This window comes from Palaemon carinicauda, unplaced genomic scaffold (assembly GCF_036898095.1).
Source record: "Palaemon carinicauda isolate YSFRI2023 unplaced genomic scaffold, ASM3689809v2 scaffold230, whole genome shotgun sequence".
Taxonomy (NCBI): Eukaryota; Metazoa; Arthropoda; class Malacostraca; order Decapoda; family Palaemonidae; genus Palaemon; species Palaemon carinicauda.
This window is the reverse complement of record NW_027169921.1, coordinates 140178-159099: the sequence shown is the minus strand read 5'-3', so window position 1 is coordinate 159099 and position 18922 is coordinate 140178. Positions and strand designations below refer to the sequence as shown.

The 18922-nt window shown below is 41.2% G+C and overlaps 1 long non-coding RNA gene across 1 annotated transcript in view; it reads left to right on the top strand.

The window, feature by feature from the left end:
- The window catches only part of LOC137636110 (uncharacterized), a 53432-nt gene extending 34786 nt beyond the window's left edge, over positions 1–18646 (top strand). The window contains exon 5 of the long non-coding RNA XR_011042940.1: positions 17722–18646. This is a non-coding gene — a long non-coding RNA (uncharacterized lncRNA). The remainder of the gene's footprint in view (positions 1–17721) is intronic.
- Positions 18647–18922: the final 276 nt, after the last annotated feature.

Genomic DNA, 18922 nt, shown 5'->3' with positions numbered 1-18922 from the left:
CAACCCGGATGCAGTCATTGGGTTAGCTCTGACTCTCCTCAGTCATCAGGTGACTGCACACCTCCTAAGAGAGGTAAGGCGATGCCTCTACAGACCTCATCTTCTATTAAGGCTTTGCCTTAACAGACCTTATCGTCTGTTGATCCCAAGACGACTTTGCTGCAGTCCATGCAGTCGCAGCTTGCGGTCTTAATGCGTGAGTTTCAGGCTGAGGTTACCAGCGGTGTGCAGCAACCTCCGCCTCCTCCTGCGAGAGCTCCGCCTCCGCAGTCCAGTCTGCCAGGCGTACGAAGTTGAGGTTCCTCAGGCTACCTTACCGCGTTCTGAGTTGCCAGTTACCAGCGTTGTGCAGCAACCTTAACCTTCCTTAAGGCAACCTCAGCAATGGGAGCAGGAGTCTTATGCCTTACTTCCTCCGCTTCCGCTTGCGGTTCCACCAGCGAGGCAACAATCTCTTGAGGTACGACAACCTCTTCCATCAATGAGGCAGCCACCTCAGCACTCGCTGCAGCGACCACCTTAGGCTAGCACCTCAGGAACCTCAACTCGCGAGACAAGAACTGCGTTCTGCGCAGCCGCTACCTCAACTCTCGCAGCTCACACCTCAGGAACCTTAACTCGTTCCTCAGGAACCTGCTACTGCGCATCCGCAACCCTTACAGCAAGCGCAACTCTTAAGGCAGCAACCTCATGCTATGAGTCAGCCACCTCAACGCATGCATCTGCCATTTTTTCCTCAACTTGAGCTTCTTCCCATTCAACTTGGGAATAACAAATGACAATAATAACACCTCATTACTTTCATAACTTGCATTTGTAATCATATACATGTATGCCTACACAAACATTATGATAATGGAGGTTATTTGTATTACTTATATAAAAATATATATGTATTCCTTGCAATATATTTTTAACAAATCGCAAAATATGGCAAAAATATCTTCTAAACAAAAATGAATCATGAGTTATGAATGTAAGGTAATATTATGTTGATATTAAACCCCATGCAAGCATGCATGAAGTAATGCAGTGTTGCCAACAGGGCGAGTTTCCCTTTCCTGAGGTGAAGTAGATTATAGTACATTTAGTGTAGCTTAATTCTACGATTATCATGCCGGCTATCAAATTCATCAACAAAACAGTCTAAATCAATTCCCTCGGCACGTGCACTTTCAATGAACGGTAATGCGATATTACTCACTCTAGCACTGGTCATGGAATTTCTGAGAAATGTTACACGCCATGCAACACGCTCTGCTTACCTTACAGCATGCTCTATATACAGCATGCTCTGCATACAGCATGCTCTGCATACAGCATGCTCTGCATACAACATGCTCTGCATACCTTACCGCATGCTTCTCAGTCACACATCTTTGGTTGTTGCCAACTCACTAGACTGTCAAGCAGTTTCATAACGTTGCCTTCTAGTCTGCTGCTTTTGCACCAGTGAAACCCTCACTGAGAGAACTTAGCTTTTCTCGGATATGGTCCCTGTAGATGAGAAAGTGCTTTTCTCCCTCCTTCTGATATTCCCTTGAGGACTCTGTCATTTGGAGAGGAGCCTTTAGCTGCGTAGCCTCCTATGGACTTTTATTTAAGCATAACATGCTTCCAGGGAAGGTAATGGTTCCACTTCAGTCGCTAATCCCGTCTGTTACCACACCTGCTCCCATAGACCTTGAGCTGTGTTGCAAGACATGCAGTCCAAGCTTAGTCCTTGTTAGAGGATTTTTTGTTTACGGAGTCAATGTGTCACTGGGAAGACGTTCAACAACCAGCAGAAGTGACTTGTTGTGACGCAGTGCGGCAACCTCAGCAACCCGATAAGGAGTTGTCTGTACGACCCAGACAGTCTAGACAGCTTCGGGTTGTCACTGTACTTCCTCGCTTCCCCATGGTTGACAGTTCACAGACTGTGCAGCAGTACCATGATCTTGTGTCCGGCTCCGTCAGACGACTGGCTTTTAAGAGCTCCCACAAGTCGTCGCTGTCTGGAGATTCTCAAATGGACTATGGATCTGACCAAGGAACTGGGCCTCCTGGTCAATTTTGAGGAGTCTCAGCTCGTCCCATCCCAGACCATTGTCTCCTTGGGTATGGATCTTCAGAGTCGAGCTTTTCGGGCTTTTCCGTCGGCCCCAAGGATCTTCCAAGCCCTAGAATGCATCCAGAGCATGCTGAGAAGGAACCGATGCTCAGTCAGGTAGTGGATGAGTCTAACAGGGACACTTTCATCGCTGGCCCTGTTCATCGTGTTAGGGAGACTCCACCTCCCCCCCCTTCAGTATCATCTAGCTGCTCACTGGATAAAGGACATGACGCTAGAGACGGTCTCAGTTCCTGTTTCCGAAGAGAGGAGGTCTTCTCTCGCGTGGTGTAAGAACAGCTTTCTTCTCAAGGAAGTCTACCTTTGGCTGTTCAGAAACCCGACCACCGTCTCCTCTCGGACGCATCAGACACGGGCTGGGGTGCGACTTTGGACGGACAAGAATGCTCGGGAACATGGAATCAGGAGCAAAGGACACTTCACATCAATTGCAAGGAGTTGTTGGCGGTTATTCTGGCCTTGATAAACTTCAAGTCCCTCCAGCTTAACAAAGTGGTGGAGGTGGACTCCCTCCAGCTTAACAAAGTGGTGGAGGTGGACTCTGACAACACCACAGCCCTGGCTTACATCTTCAAGCAGGGAGGGACTCTTTCGTGGAAGTTGTTCTAGATCGCAAGGGACCTCCTCATCTGGTCTAAAGATCGAAAGCTCACGCTGGTAACGAGGTTCATTCAGGGCGGTATGAATGTCATGGCAGATCACCTCAGCCGGAAGGGTCAGGTCATCCCCACAGAGTGGACCCTTCTCAAGAATGTTTGCAGCAGACTTTGGGCCCTGTGGGGTCAGCCAACCATAGATCTGTTCGCTACCTCGATAACCTAGAGACTCCTGTTGTATTGTTCTCCGATTCCAGACCCAGCAGCAGTTCACGTGGATGCTTTTCTGCTGGATTGGTTCCATCTCGACCTGTATGCATTCCCGCCGTTCAAGATTGTCAACAGGGTACTTCAGAAGTTCTCCTCTCGCAAAGGGACACGGCTGACGTTGGTTGGCTCCGCTCTGGCCCGCGAGAGAATGGTTCTTAGAGGTACTGCAATGGCTGGTCGACATTCCCAGGACTCTTCCTCTAGGAGTGAACCTTCTAAGTCTACCTCACGTAAAGAAGGTACACCCAATCCTCCACGCTCTTCGTCTGACTGCCTTCAGACTTTCGAAAGACTCTCAAGAGCTAGGGGCTTTTCGAAGGAGGCAGCCAGAGCGATTGCCAAAGCAAGGAGAACATCCACTCTCAGAATCTATCAGTCTCAAGGGGAAGTCTTCCGTAGCTGGTACAAGACCAATGCAGTTTCCTCAACCAGTACCACTGTAACCCAGATTGCTGACTTCCTGTTATATCTAAGGAAAGTAAGATCCCTTTCAGCTCCTACGATCAAGGGTTACAGAAGTATGTTGGCAGCGGTTTTCCGCCACAGAGGCTTGGATCTTTCCACCAACAAAGATCTACAGGACCTCCCTAGGTCTTTTGAGACCTCAAAGGAACGTCGGTTGTCCACTCCAGGCTGGAATCTAGACGTGGTCCTAAGGTTCCTTATGTCATCAAGATTTGAACCTCTCCAATCAGCCTCTTTTTAGGACCTCACATTAAAAACTCTTTTCCTCGTGTGCTTGACAACAGCTAAAAGAGTAAGTGAGATCCACGCCTTCAGCAGGATCATTGTTTTCACATCTGAAACGGCTACATGTTCCTTGCAGCTCGGTTTTTGCTAAACGAGCTTCCTTCACGTCCTTGGCCTAAGTCGTTCGAGATCCCAAGCCTGTCCAACTTGGTGGGGAATGAACTGGAGAGAGTACTTTGCCCAGTTAGAGCTCTTAGGTACTATCTAAAAAGGTCTTAACCTTTACAAGGACAATCAGAAGCCTTATAGTGTGCTATCAAGAAACCTTCTTTTCCAAGTTCTAAGAACTCAGTTTCTTACTATTCAGGCTTCTGATTAGAGAAACACATTCTCATCTGAAGGAAGAAGACCTTGCTTTGCTGAAGGTAAGGACACATGAAGTGGGAGCTGTGGCTACTTCAGTGGCCTTCAAACAGAGCCATTCTCTGCAGAGTGTTATGGATGCAACCTATTGGAGAAGCAAGTCAGTGTTCGCATCATTCTATCTCAAAGATGTCCAGTCTCTTTACGAGTACTGCTACACCCTGGGACCATTCGTAGCAACGAATGCAGTAGTAGGCGAGGGCTCAGCCACTACATTCCCATAATCCTATAACCTTTTAACCTTTCTCTTGAATACTTTTTATGGGTTGTACGGTCGGCTAAGAAGCCTTCCACATCCTTGTTGATTTGGCGGGTGGTCAATTCTTTCTTGAGAAGCGCCGAGGTTAAAGGTTGTGATGAGGTCCTTTAGTATGGGTTGCAGCCCTGTATACTTTAGCACCTTTGAGTTGATTCAGCCTTCCAAGAGGAACGCTGCGCTCAGTAAGGAAGACGATCTTATTAAAGGCAGAGTAACGGTTCAAGTCGACTTCCTTACCAGGTACTTATTATTTCATTGTTATTGTGGATAACTGATTATATGAAATACGGGATACTTAGCTATCCTCTAGTCTTGTACACTGGTTTTTCACCCACCCCCCTGGGTGTGAATCAGCTACATGATTATCGGGTAAGTTTAATATTGAAAAATGTTATTTTCATTAGTAAAATAAATTTTTGAATATACTTACCCGATAATCATGATTTAATTGACCCACCCTTCCTCCCCATAGAGAACCAGTGGACCGAGGAAAAAGTGAGGTGGCGTCAACAACAAGTACTGTAGTACCTGGCCACAGGTGGCGCTTGTGAGTACACCCCCTTCTAGTATAGTGATAGCTGGCGTATCCCTCCCGTAGAATTCTGTCGGGCAACGGAGTTGACAGCTACATGATTATCGGGTAAGTATATTCAAAAATTTATTTTACTAATGAAAATAACATTTTTAAACAATTCGTATTTTTCGTAGCTATACAAACCTGAGTCATTTACCAAGGGTCCTGCCTCAACTGCCCTTTAAGTCTTTGACCAGGTGAGTGTTATGAAGAGACATTGTGACCAAGTGTCCTCTTGCTCCTTGCACATCCGCTTTGTTTACCCAAGAATGAAGCATGATGCATTCAACCAAAGTTTTGATTGGCAAGTCATAGAAAGCATCGTTTGTAGTTACCCCTTTTAAATAACTCTGGGTTGTATAGCTAGGAAAGATGAAATTATATAAAATTTCCAGTTTTTAGAGGTTAGAACATTACATTAATATCTAATAAGAAAAGGGAGTGCAAAACTGTATCTCATACTCTAAGAGTTATCCTCCTGCCTCTTATTGTGACCAGCTATCACTTAAATGGGTTTGATTTAGCTTTCTTTTTATCCATATTGTTAATATGAATATTTTTTAAGTGGGAAGTTGGGGTAAAATGCCACTTATTTCAGAAATAATATATTATAAAGATCTAATTTTCATTATTCTTTTATTTCATCACAGTCATATTACGAATCTTTCACCAGAAGATAACGATCGATTTCCTTCCCTATCGTCTGCTTAAGAGTCAAGTGTCTTGCCATGAATGAGAAGATATTCCAGAGAAGGAAGAGTTTCAAATGAATTTCTCAATAGGAGCCAGTCCCGTTAGGAGCTGGGACTGGATCCAGATCCTTCATATTTATAATTATCAGATTCGTAAACATTTGGATCCAGATGAAGCATTAGGTTTTATGAGGATATGCGTCTTATCTGCCATAGTGTTGGCTATGGAGAACCTCTCCATGCTCAGGTGACTGGGAGGTGGTTTCTTTCTGAGCCACCCAAGTGCACGTTATATGTTAGGAGTACCACACTCTAATCACAATATACACCATGATGGTCTTGATAAAGCAGTTTTCAGATAAAGAAAATTCTAAGGTTGATCAGGTCATCATGTCTACCTACCCTCTCTTGGCAGGGGAAGGTCTATGTGCATATGGAAACGCTAACTCCTACCTATTGAACTAGAGGAGCTGTCATAACACAGGGCACATCTAGTGAATGACCTAGTCATTCAACATCAGCATTTACTGCCTCTGAAGTCGTAGCATCTAGAGCAGGGGTTCTTAACCATTTTCATCCCATGACCCCCCGGGACTAATCAGAGTATTATTATGACCCCCTATAATAGATTTGGAAATAATGAACCTTGTCAAAGGGTCAAGTAAACAAAATTACAGGAAGACCATGGTTTACTCCTATACAATTTTATTGGAAACACCACAGAACAAAAACCTTGAATTCCACTTACATAGCCTCTACAAATGCCATAAAATTATCAATTCCAAAGAACTATTCAACACCATACAAAACCTAGCACCTACTTCTCATTCACTCAGTGTCGTGGTTGAAATTGTTTTGCAGCCTTAAGTCTATCAAAGCGAGGTCCAGTGTTCGATAGGCAACACCTCATGTCAGTATCGATGACAAGCCTATTGGGTGCCTTTGTTTTCAGTGCAACCATTGCTGAGAATTCAACCTCGCACCAGTAGGTTGACAGGGACTGAATCAACATGGTTAATGCACGCATCGAGAGTATAGGACAGTAGTCCTTCACTTTTGCCCAAAATGTTGGGAGCTCTTGTTCGGCAAAATCGACTTTAAGCTGAGAATCCTCACGAATTTGATAAAATTCTACCTTAGCAGCAACATCTGTATCACTGATGGCACTATCCTTTACTGATAAGGGTCTATAGATCCACGCATCAGTACAGCGGTCGTTTAGTCCTGGAAAGTAACTTTCGATGGCGTCATTTACTGCCAAAAGATGAGTGGAAATCTCCTCACGGAAACTACAATCAGCATCTGGCATGGAACCCAGGAGAGTCATCATCTCCGTGAAGAAAGTGATGTCACCGTCTTGAACTCTTTTCTGGTAAAGTTGAATCTTAGACTTGAACGCTGCCACTTTGTCCCGAGCTGTGTGCATCATTGTAACGTTTCCTTGGATTGAAGTATTCAGAGAATTTACTTCCAAGAAGAAATCTGCCAAGTAGGCAACCTTTGTTACTAAAACAATCATCCTGCATCTTTTCATGAAGAAGATTCTCCTTTGCCATATGACCACGTTCCAACAGCATTGTTATTTCTTCGCGAAGTTGTAGCACGCGATTTAAAACTTTGCCGCGTGAGAGCCAACGTACCTCTGTATGAAATAGTAGAACAAAATTCAGCACCCATTTCTTCACATAGCAATTTAAAAATCCTTGAAGTTGTTGCACTTCCTCGTATATGGTTCACAATTTTTACAACGTCAGTAAGCACTTCTTGAAGTCCAGGTGGGAGATTTTTCATTGCCAAAGCATACCGATGAAGCAAACAGTGAGTGAAAGAGACATGTGGAGCGGCATTCTTCACGAAGGCTTTGAAGCCCGATTTGCAGCCGGCCATAGGAGCAGCTCCATCTGTACACACTCCAACAAGTGCGTCCCAACCTAGTTCGTGCTTAAGGAGAAAGGCTTCAAGGATTTTGAAAATATCTTTTCCACGAGTGGTTGTGGCCAGTGGTTCAGAGAACAGGTACTCCTCTTTCATAACTTCCACGTCAAGGTAACGAACATAAACAAAAAGTTGGGAACATGAAGCAACATCCGTTGACTCGTCCAGTTGCAATGAATAGACTGGGCTACTCCTCACAGCAGCCACTACTTGCAGCATAATATAGTCACTCATGTCTGAGATCCGACTCCTGACTGTATCATTCGAAAGGGAAATATCCCTCATCTTGTTTGCCTGATGTTCTCCAAGAATTACCTTCGTTGCTTCCAGAATGCAAGGGTTAATCAAGTCTTCGCCAATATTATGAGGTTTCTTGGTCTTAGCAATTTTTAGAGCAATTCTGTATGAAACCTCCAACGTTGCTTTATTCTGACAAGCAAAGTGACCAGCGGAATCGATGCGACTGGCCTTCAGGGCAGCTTCTTTTTGCTTGAAATAGTCCAAATTTTTGTCCCCCAAATGGCTGTGACAGGACTCAAAATGTATCTTCAGCTTGCTTGGCTTCATACTTTCGTGACTCAAAACTTTGCTGCAGATGACACATTGCGGCTTAACCACTGAGTTTTGAATAATGCTTGTGAAAGCCATCTTGAGAAAGGCTTCATTGTACGTACGTTTCTTGGCAGACATAGTGCAAAAAGGAAGCGACAGAGTATCTGGAAAAAAAAGAAAATCTTGTTTCAGATTTCGCAGGCAGAAAAGGTAAAAGATGGAAAAGGTAATGCAACGTGAAAATAGTATGAAAGAAAAAAAAAAACGTTAGGCGCCCATAACAAAGGAAGCTGGAGAAATAAGTAATGACGTTTCACATGGCCACTTGACTTACCGTAACTGGTAACCATGACCATATTACAATTCATATCACAAACCTGTCAAGCTTATGTTAATTTCTATATACTAATTGCTATAGCGAAATTATTTCGTAATTGTATACTAATTTCTCCTAAAAGAAAAAAAATGCCTAGCGTGCAATGTAAACATTAATCAGTATCTCACTTGATCTCGCAAGAACACTCACCCAATCATAACAACAGCCTCCCCCTTTCCCCCCCCCACCCCCTTTACTCTCAACGATTCAAATTAAATAGTAAATAATTTACGTACTTCCTCATTGTTTTGCAGTATTTTTTATATATAATTATATGAGAATAGGTATTTTCATGTGATTGATAGCCAAACATAAATAAATTAACACGTTTTCGTGAATCCTAGAAATTCACTGGGGTGGCTGCAGTCTCAGTCCCTACTGACGAGCCGCCACTGATCGTAATACACTACAACACATACCTCTTGGCTCTTTCCCTCGTTGACTGAAACTCGAATGCAAACGGCCTTCAAAGTCAGAGAGCAAGAGCGACACATTTCTCTCTCACTTCAACTGTAGCTCAGAACTGATCAGTATGCAATGAGCATGGACTCAGGGAGATGCGTATGTACGATCATTAATGAAACAAGGTGAGGATAATGTAAATTTTGTTCACCTTGCAGCCCTCACACCCATGGCCGCTGACCAATGGCAGGGCGTCAGAGATATCACGTTATTCACGTCACGTATCATGTGACTTGGAGGAGTATCCGATTGAGCTATAATGGGAATTTAACACTATTTTGGTAACACTGGCTATGGTTAATGTGTAACAGACCACCCAACTTGTGACCAGTGTTGTACTCATCAAACTGGTAAAAGCTCTACTGGCTATTTCAAATACGTGTATAATGTATTTGAAAAATAAATTATTCTCCAGAACCCTTTGTGACCCCTTAAGAAATCCCAAACGACCCCCGTCCCCAGGTTAAGAACCACTGATCTAGAGACTGTATCAGGGTCGCCGTTCCAATCAGATGCTGCTTCGATGTAGTCCATGCTATGCTTCGTTTTGTGCCTTGTGGTCTTTCTTTGCTTTCAGTGCATTTGTTACGAGTGTTTCTCAAGTGAATATGAGAACTTGCCCCAATTTCAGAGGAAGGTCTTTCTGGTACCTATCATGGTAAGCAATGCTTCTTTACCTTATCTTGTTAATTTTTCCTGATTTGGCAAAAATCAAGTAGTCGTCGGATTCCTCCCCTTTTGCATCTTCCTCTGCTGAAAGCAAGAAGCTAAAGCCTTCCTCTTTCAGATCCATCATTATTGGAGTTTACCGCAATAAGGATTTAGCTAAAATTAGTTCATGGTGCAAATTATGGGCATGCAGTTGAACCCTAACAAAACTCAAAATGATTGTAAGTAGGTCGAGGACAATCGCTTTGTAATTGTCCTGTTTCTTTATCTGTGTATGACTTAAAATTATAGGTGCGATTCTTGATAGCAAATTTACTTTTGAGAAACACATTTGGTCTTTCTCTTCTTCAATTGCACAAAATGTTGGTGTATTAAGAAAGTCAAGATTTTTGGTGATCAACATATTCTGAAGAAGTGTTTTAATTCTTTCATGCTTCCTTGTTTTAGTATTGATCTCCTGAGCTGCTGAATCTCATTTCAGCTTACGGTCTATTTAAAGGCAAAGAGGGCAGCTGACCTGAGGTGGGGTCAGGGACTGGGTCAGTCATATGAAGAGAATAAGAAGTAGTTTTGGAAAGAAGTGAAGAGAGTAAGGAAGGCCGGCGCAAGAATTGAAGAGACAGTAAAAGATGGAAATGGAAGGTTGTTAAAAGGAGAGGAGGCAAGGAAAAGGTGGCCGGAATATTTTGAAAGTTTGCTGAATGTTGAGGATGATAGGGAGGCAGATATAATTGCTGTTCCAGGTGTTGAGGTGCCAGTGATGGGAGATGAGAATGAGAGAGAGATTGCAATAGAGGAAGTGAGGAGAGCACTAGATGAAACGAGAGTAGGAAAAGCATCTGGTATGGATGGTGTGAAAGCTGAGATGTTGAAGGAAGGGGGTGTGACTGTACTTGAATGGTTGGTGAGATTGTTTAATGTGTGTTTTGTGTTGTCAATGGTACCAGTAGATTGGGTGTGTGAATGTATTGTACCACTATATAAGGGTAAGGGAGATGTGCATGAGTGTTGTAATTCAAGAGGTATTAGTTTGTTGAGTGTAGTTGGAAAAGTGTATGGTAGAGTACTGATTAATAGGATTAAGGATAAAACAGAGAATGCAATCTTGGAAGTACAGGGTGGTTTTAGAAGAGGTAGGGGTTGTATGAATCAGATTTTTACAGTTAGGCAGACATGCGAGAAATATTTAGCAAAAGGTAAGGAGGTGTATGTTGCGTTTATGGATCTGGAGAAAGCATATGATAGAGTTGATAGGGAAGCAATGTGGAATGTGATGAGGTTATATGGAGTTGGTGGAAGGTTGTTGCAAGCAGTGAAAAGTTTCTACAAAGGTAGTAAAGCATGTGTTAGAATAGGAAATGAAGTGAGCGATTGGTTTCCGGTGAGAGTGGGGCTGAGACAGGGATGTGTGATGTCGCCGTGGTTGTTTAACTTGTATGTTGATGGAGTGGTGAGAGAGGTGAATGCTCGAGTGCTTGGATGAGGATTAAAACTGGTAGGCGAAAATGATCATGAATGGGAGGTAAATCAGTTGTTGTTTGCGGATGATACTGTACTGGTAGCAGACACAGAAGAGAAGCTTGACTGACTAGTGACAGAATTTGGAAGGGTGTGTGAGAGAAGGAAGTTGAGAGTTAATGTGGGTAAGAGTAAGGTTATGAGATGTACGAGAAGGGAAGGTGGTGCAAGGTTAAATGTCATGTTGAATGGAGAGTTACTTGAGGAGGTGGATCAGTTTAAGTACTTGGGGTCTGTTGTTGCAGCAAATGGTGGAGTGGAAGCAGATGTACGTCAGAGAGTGAATGAAGGTTGCAAAGTGTTGGGGGCAGTTAAGGGAGTAGTAAAAAATAGAGGGTTGGGCATGAATGTAAAGAGAGTTCTATATGAGAAAGTGATTGTACCAACTGTGATGTATGGATCGGAGTTGTGGGGAATGAAAGTGATGGAGAGACAGAAATTGAATGTGTTTGAGATGAAGTGTCTAAGGAGTATGGCTGGTGTATCTCGAGTAGATAGGGTTAGGAACGAAGTGGTGAGGGTGAGAACGGGTGTAAGAAATGAGTTAGCGGCTAGAGTGGATATGAATGTGTTGAGGTGGTTTGGCCATGTTGAGAGAATGGAAAATGACTGTCTGCTAAAGAAGGTGATGAATGCAAGAGTTGATGGGAGAAGTACGATAGGAAGGCCAAGGTTTGGGTGGATGGATGGTGTGAAGAAAGCTCTGGGTGATAGGAGGATAGATGTGAGAGAGGCAAGAGAGCGTGCTAGAAATAGGAATGAATGGCGAGCGATTGTGACGCAGTTCCGGTAGGCCCTGCTGCTTCCTCCGGGGCCTTAGATGACTGCGGAGGTAGCAGCAGTAGGGGACTCGGCAGTATGAAGCTTCATCGGAGGTGGAAATGTGGGAGGTTGGGCTGTGGCACCCTAGCAGTACCAGCTGAACTCGGCTGAGTCCCTGGTTAGGCTGGAGGAACGTAAAGAGTAGAGGTCCCCTTTTTTGTTTTGTTTCTTGTTGATGTCGGCTACCCCCCAAAATTGGGGGAAGTGCCTTTGGTATATGTATGTATGTATTTCTGGTCTAAACATTAATATCTTCCTCCGTTGTTCATTTAGTTCGTAAGCCTATGCATGTTGCATAAAATTTTTCCTAATTCTGACTATCCTTTGCAGTTAATTCTAATAGTCATGCTTTCTCCATCATAAAGCTCAACACTACACCGTATTCTAGAATTTTCTTCCAAATCAGCTTGTTGAAATGGTAAAATTTAAAAAGTTCAAACTTGCAGTGAATTTTCTTATGTTGAACATGCTGACATAAGTCTCTCTTAAAGTTACTTGTAGTTTATATATTTCCATTCCTCACTGGGCTATTTTCCACTGTTGTAGCCCTTGGGCCCATAGCATCCTGATTTTCCAACTATGGTTGTAGTTAAGTGAGTTATGATAATAATAATAATGACGACCTATGCCCTTTCAGGCCTATCTAGAAATGGAAATACTAACGTAACTTTTGCTATGGTTGTCCATACTGTATATCGGTTAAAGTAGCTTCAGGCGATTTTAAACCTAATCCCAGATAACTGGGGAGTTTGGAGAGGAAGTGTACAGCTGAGCCATACCCGCCATTTTCCTCGTGTCACTCTAAATATGGTGCCCGCCTTTGGAAGGAGCAAGTGTCCTTGTGACTACCACAGAGTGGCGAGTTGTTCCTGTTCTTAAAATATTTTATTTTTCTTTATTTCCTTTCCTCACGGGGCTATTTTCCCTGTTGGGGCCCCAGGGCTTACAGCATCCTGCTTTTCCAACAAGGGTTGTACCTTAGCAAGTAATAATAATGATGATAATATTATTATTATTATTATTACTATCCAAGCTACAACCCTAATTGGAAAAGCAAGATGCTATAAGCCCAGGGGCTCCAATAGGGAAAAATAGCCCAGTGAGGAAAGGAAATAAGGAAATAAATAACTGAAGAGAACAAATTAACAATAAATCATTCTAAAAAAGGTAATGTCAAAAGAGATATATCATATATAAACTATTAACAACGTCAACAACAAATATGTCATATATAAACTATAAAAAGACTCATGTCCGCCTGGTCAATAAAAAAGCATTTGCTCCAACTTTGAACTTTTGAAGTTCTACTGATTCAACAACCCGATTAGGAAGATCATTCCACAACTTGGTAACAGCTGGAATAAAACTTCTAGAGTACTGCGTAGTATTGAGTCTTATGATGGAGAAGGCCTGGCTATTAGAATTAACTGCCTGCCTAGTATTACGAACAGGATAGAATTGTCCAGGGAGAGCTGAATGTAAAGGATGGTCAGAGTTATGAAAAATCTTATGCAACATGCATAATGAACTAATTGATCGACGGTGCCAGAGATTAATATCTAGATAACTATCTAGAACCAAAAGTAGCTTATCTAGCATTGCCCTGCTTTACTGCAACCATCAGTAGGCCCTCGGTAGTGTTGATGAACGACAGCGTGACTTCAGAGAAGTATGTTTACAAATAAGGAGAGACTTACGTCTCCTTTGCTAATAGTCGATGTGAATGTCATTCACCTGTCAGCCTTCTACATCCCAGTGAAATAAGTGTGATAGGAGTAATAGACAATTGGTCAACTAGGATGATAATTGCTTCTCTTTTGTCTTTGAATCGTTGAGTACTGAGAAACCCCATTATTTTGGGTTCCTCAATTATAAATTAGTTTGCTGGTTATTTGAATCTAAAATTGGCAGCACATTATTCTCCAGTTCCATTCCAGATACTGGCCATTTCTCCTGGGAGGGGATGGATGTTTTAAGACTTTCCCCATTTCTGACTAATATATCAGGTCCTATAAAAAGGTCCGAATGCAACCAGACCTCCTGGTAAGAACAGCTTCAGGTGGAGTGGTACCTTAACTTTATAGATCTAACTGCAGAAGTTCAAAGGAAGCTTCCAGATTGGCCAATTCTGCTGTGATAAGTGCACTCAACGAAGTTCCATGTCGCTCCTTTATAAATACTGTATCTCCACAGTTAAAGTTTACCTACACCTCTAAAAGAGGGACTTTGTGATTGACTCCGAAGTAACTTTGAGATCCCTGTCACTGGTTTCATCTACAGAACACTGCATCATTCTAGACCACTATTCTTGATGTTTATGAGCGCATGGTTATCTTTGAGAGAAGCATCTGATGGGGTCCCTCCCGAGGCATATATACGTGGTAATGCAGCAACTATGGCTTCAGCAGGTACCATAATGGCACCTCTTACTCCCCTCAACAAGGCTTCGGATTGAGACTTACTACTAAAGACAGTCTTCCTTTTAGCTGTAGCCTCATCAAAAAGAGAGAGCAAACTACATGACCTATCTTTTTTTTTTTTTTTTTTTTTTTTAACTCTAGAGGGTGGAAAGATGTGTCATTCACTTTTGTTACAGAATTTGTAGCCAAGATCCAAAATCTTTCTAATAATGATACCAGATTTCACTCCTCTACAGTACTGTCATTTAAGGAGGTAACTGATGATTCGCACAGTTTACTTTTTCCTGTAAGGGCAGTTTACTTATACCTTAAGAGAATGTTCCCTGCCACCTGTCCTACCATATCTTTGTTTGTTAGCACAATTCAAAACAAGAAAGGCGTGTCCAAAATCATAATCTCCTTCTGGTCACGAGGCTGTGGTTATGAAAGTTTATATCTTTGGTAAAAGCCCATGATATTCTTGGTCTTTCCTCAACCTTAGCGTTATGCAATAACCATTTAGTAGACATGGAGAGAGAGGCTGTTTGGAGAGCCTTCAAACCCTCGGGTTACCTAGCCCCCCTTCCAGCGCGCACAATATTCGTGCGCTTGCTGCGACCAAAGCTTCCTACAAGATCCAAAATCCACCTTTTTGTGTCAACTGATCTGACTTTCATCACTCGAGAAGGGACTGAATTACTACTATGCCCTTTTAGGGCAGTCCATCTCTATTTGATAAAGACTGAACCTTGTCGAACCCAGTGTCTCCAAGTTATTTGTCAATAATTGTTAAAAGAAAAAAAGAGTAACTAAAAATAGTTTCTCTTATATTACAAAAGACTGTTATGAGGCCTCCATCCCTTTGGAGCTCTTCTCCCAGGGCTCATAATATCCGTGGTCTTTCCGCAAAGATTGTTTTCACTGAAACCCCTGGATATCGTAGGTGCTTTTGGCAGGAACTTGGAAGAGGAAAATTACCTTTCCTAAGATCATAAGATCCTAGACACCTGCTCTCTAGGCCTTGTAGTGGTTGTCGCCCAATATTTGGTGTTGAAGCGATGCTTGTGCAGTAGTGTTTTCATAGTGTCAACTCATCAGTTACTTATTAATACCTGATGTGTGAGCTGAATTCAAGTAACCTTTCGCCCCATCCTAACTCTTGCGGTTGTGGTAGTATCGACACTGATGGACACTCAAGGAGGTGAGCACACCTCTGCATCATGGGGATACTTGAATCTGGTGAAAGAGTTTGTGTATCGCCATGATCAGAAAAACTACTAGTCAAGGACACCATACTAGGTTTGTTTGCTGTGAATACTTACTGTGTAGTTTGGACCTCGTACCAGAAAGTATTTATGTATTTATGGTGGGGATACCTGAATGTGTTAGCCTTGTTGAAGCAAGTCTGATAATTACACAGCACTCATATGCCATTGATCATTGTGAAGGTTGGAAGGTTTCCTTCTCTTTATCTCCCACAGTTTGTGGTGAGGACAGATGACCTGTCAATATGGGATTCTAGCAATCAAGACGATCTGCTACTTTGTCCTGTTGGGGCATTGAGATGCTAAATCAAAAGAGAATATTTCATAGCTCTGAATCATAAGCTTAAGAGAATGATCTCCAAAATCACTTGTTTCCTTCTGGCTTTTAAAAACTATCAGACGTTCCTACCACTCTTTGGGGGTGCAAGGCACTGGACCCTCGAGAGTGAGGGCACACAAAGTCCAGAGTATCTGGGTTGGTTCGCCAAGCCAGTTTTGGTCTTAAGAACTTCCTCCCTCCTCAGGAAAAGTCTCCCATTCAAAGTCGATGGTTTGTTACTTTTTTTTGTTGCTCTTGCATATACTGTATATCCTAATCTCACTGAAAGGCCACTATATTAAATCCCGTCTGTTGGTTTAGTATTCTCGTTTCCATTTAAATCATGCCCTCCATGCAGGGTCCTTTGCTGATGTGTCAATTTACAGGTTGGGATAATCTTGCAGATTTCAGCATTAATTCTCTGGTGCCCTTTATACTAGGTACAGTAAGAATATTCTTTTGGAATTTTAATGACATAGCATTATTATTTTTGGTGCCACTCAGTCATGAAACTTGTTTTTAAAGTTTGCCTTAAAATACACCCATCACAATCCCACACGAAACTGGTGCCCTATTTCTCGCTACTGTCAAATCTTAAAAGATCTCGCCTTGTTTCTCAATCTTCTGTCATTCAAGAGATTTATATAAAGTTTCCCTCAATTTTTAGTCTTAATCTTAAGAGGGTATCGTGTAGAGAGAGGACCTTTCACCCTTTGCCTTATGCTTATCGGATTAGATTGTTCTGAAGGCTCTGCATAGCATCGGTATTTTTGGTCAGCACTGTTTCTATGTTTTCTTACTTTCATCATAATCCCTTTCGGGTCTTTGTAAATAGCCGTCCAGTTTCTGTTTTAGCCCAAGAGATGTATAGGGTTGCGTTTTCACACCACTGATGTCTATCCGGTGTCATTTTAAGCGGCTAGTCTCTGCCTCCTCCTTGTGCCTAAAAATGTCTATTGACTTTGTAATCATGGAATGGGTCTTTTTTTACTGTGTGGGACCAGTTCCTTAATGTTTTTGGCTCCCAATTTCCAGTTTCCTTTTGAAATTGTCTATCATTGAATCATTTTAATTGTTACCTTGGTCTAAAGTTGCAGAATTGTAGTACTTCAAACTTTTTTAATGAAAAGTTTAGTAAAATACAAGAATTATTTAAACTTTTCAAGTTCTCTCCTTGTTTTGAGAAATTTGTGAAGTTACCATAACAGTTACTTTATTTTTCTTTTCTGTAATTGTTTACCTGAGAAATTACTAGAAATATTATTGCATAGGTTTTCTTGAATTATCTAATTTGCTGTACCTCTTAAGAAAATAGTCATATTTGCTAAGTTTTACTGATTAATTAGTACAATTTGCTGAGTAATGTCAATATGTAATCTGTTTATGTACAGTAGTTATGATAGTAGAGATGTTATGATTTTGAGATGTTCTACTTTCATTTAGCTTATTCTCAATCTTGCTTTGATAGAGAATCAATTCACATCCTAAAGACAAGTTTAGATTTTTAAAAGTTTACTTGAATCTTCAGTGCTTTTTAAGCGCAAACTGAAATTACCATTCAAATCTGAAGTTAGTGAATTAAAAAACCTTGTTTATATGTTTATTTTTATTATGTAATTTTTTTATGGGAAGTAGATATATATTTGTATTCAACATGCTAATGTCTAAAGAAATGATTAATTGAACAAATATAGTTTGGCAAAGCCTTCTTTTTTTTTTACATAAATTTATATCCCAGCCACTACAAAGTTGACATATCTTTTATGGTATTTTATTTTGTATTTCAGATTTTAAAGTTAAATTTGATGTCTGAAGCGGTCGCTACCTAGAATTATCAAAATAGAGATAATTGCAATACTTAACTTGGGAGTAGGAGTCTCCAAAAGTTCAGACATCTTCACAACACGGTAAAAAAGAGGCTACGAACACAGAACACGTGTGGATATTACGATGTTAAGAATGGAATGATGGGAGGCGCGTGGGTGGGAGTGGTAATAGCGGGCAGTAGTCAGATGTAGAACGGCACCTCGTAGTAACGGGAGATGTTGAGGAAGGAGAAGACTAATTGGTTAGGGACCTCTGATAGGGGCTTTAACACGCTCCAGTTACTATACCGACACCCTATTAGGGTGAGCGAGCTGAGTATATTCCTGGCATTCCATGCAACTTTTTTTCTCTGGTATATTTAGCAGCATTTATACCTTAGAAATGGTGCTATAAGGAGCATTTCACAGAGCAACGCAGGTCCTTCGCCTAGAAATAGATTTTCCCTTTGTCAAAATCCCTGTCAATCAGAGAAGGAATTTATGGTAAAGGTTAAATGAAATTTAGTATAATGATCATGTTGTACGAACAATTGGGTATCACGAATTTTCTTGTCATAGTGTTTATTAACTATGGAAACTCTATAATTAAGTTAGGGAGTGTACATGTAAGAGATAGTCTTCAAATGTCTTTGTTTTCACCAAATGCCTAACAGATATATTTATCCATCTTTATTGCCCCCTTTTCTTTGTTATATAAATATTTATGTAAAATTTCTTTAGACTAATTATGTTTATCCACTTTTAAATGGTGCCAAATCTCTTGCCAGTCAGAACCAATCTCAATCAGGTTAAAATCCAGTAAAATATTTATTGTAGAATTTCTTTAGATTGATTGTTTCTTCAATTTTAAATATTTCCAAAGTCAAAAGAGATTTTTATCAAGATAAAATCCTGTGAAATATTTATTATAAAATTTCTTTAGATTTATTGTTTTTTCAATTTTAAATATTGCCAAAGTCAAAAGAGATTTTTATCAAGATAAAATCCTGTGAAATATTTATTGTAAAATTTCTTTAGATAGTTTCTTCAATTTTAAATATTGCCAAAGTCAAAAGAGATTTCTATCAAGATAAAATCCAGTGAAATATTTGTGTAAATGCTCTTAGACTAATTTTGTTTCTATTTTAATTGCTAAAACTTTTGTGTTAATAGATTTATACTT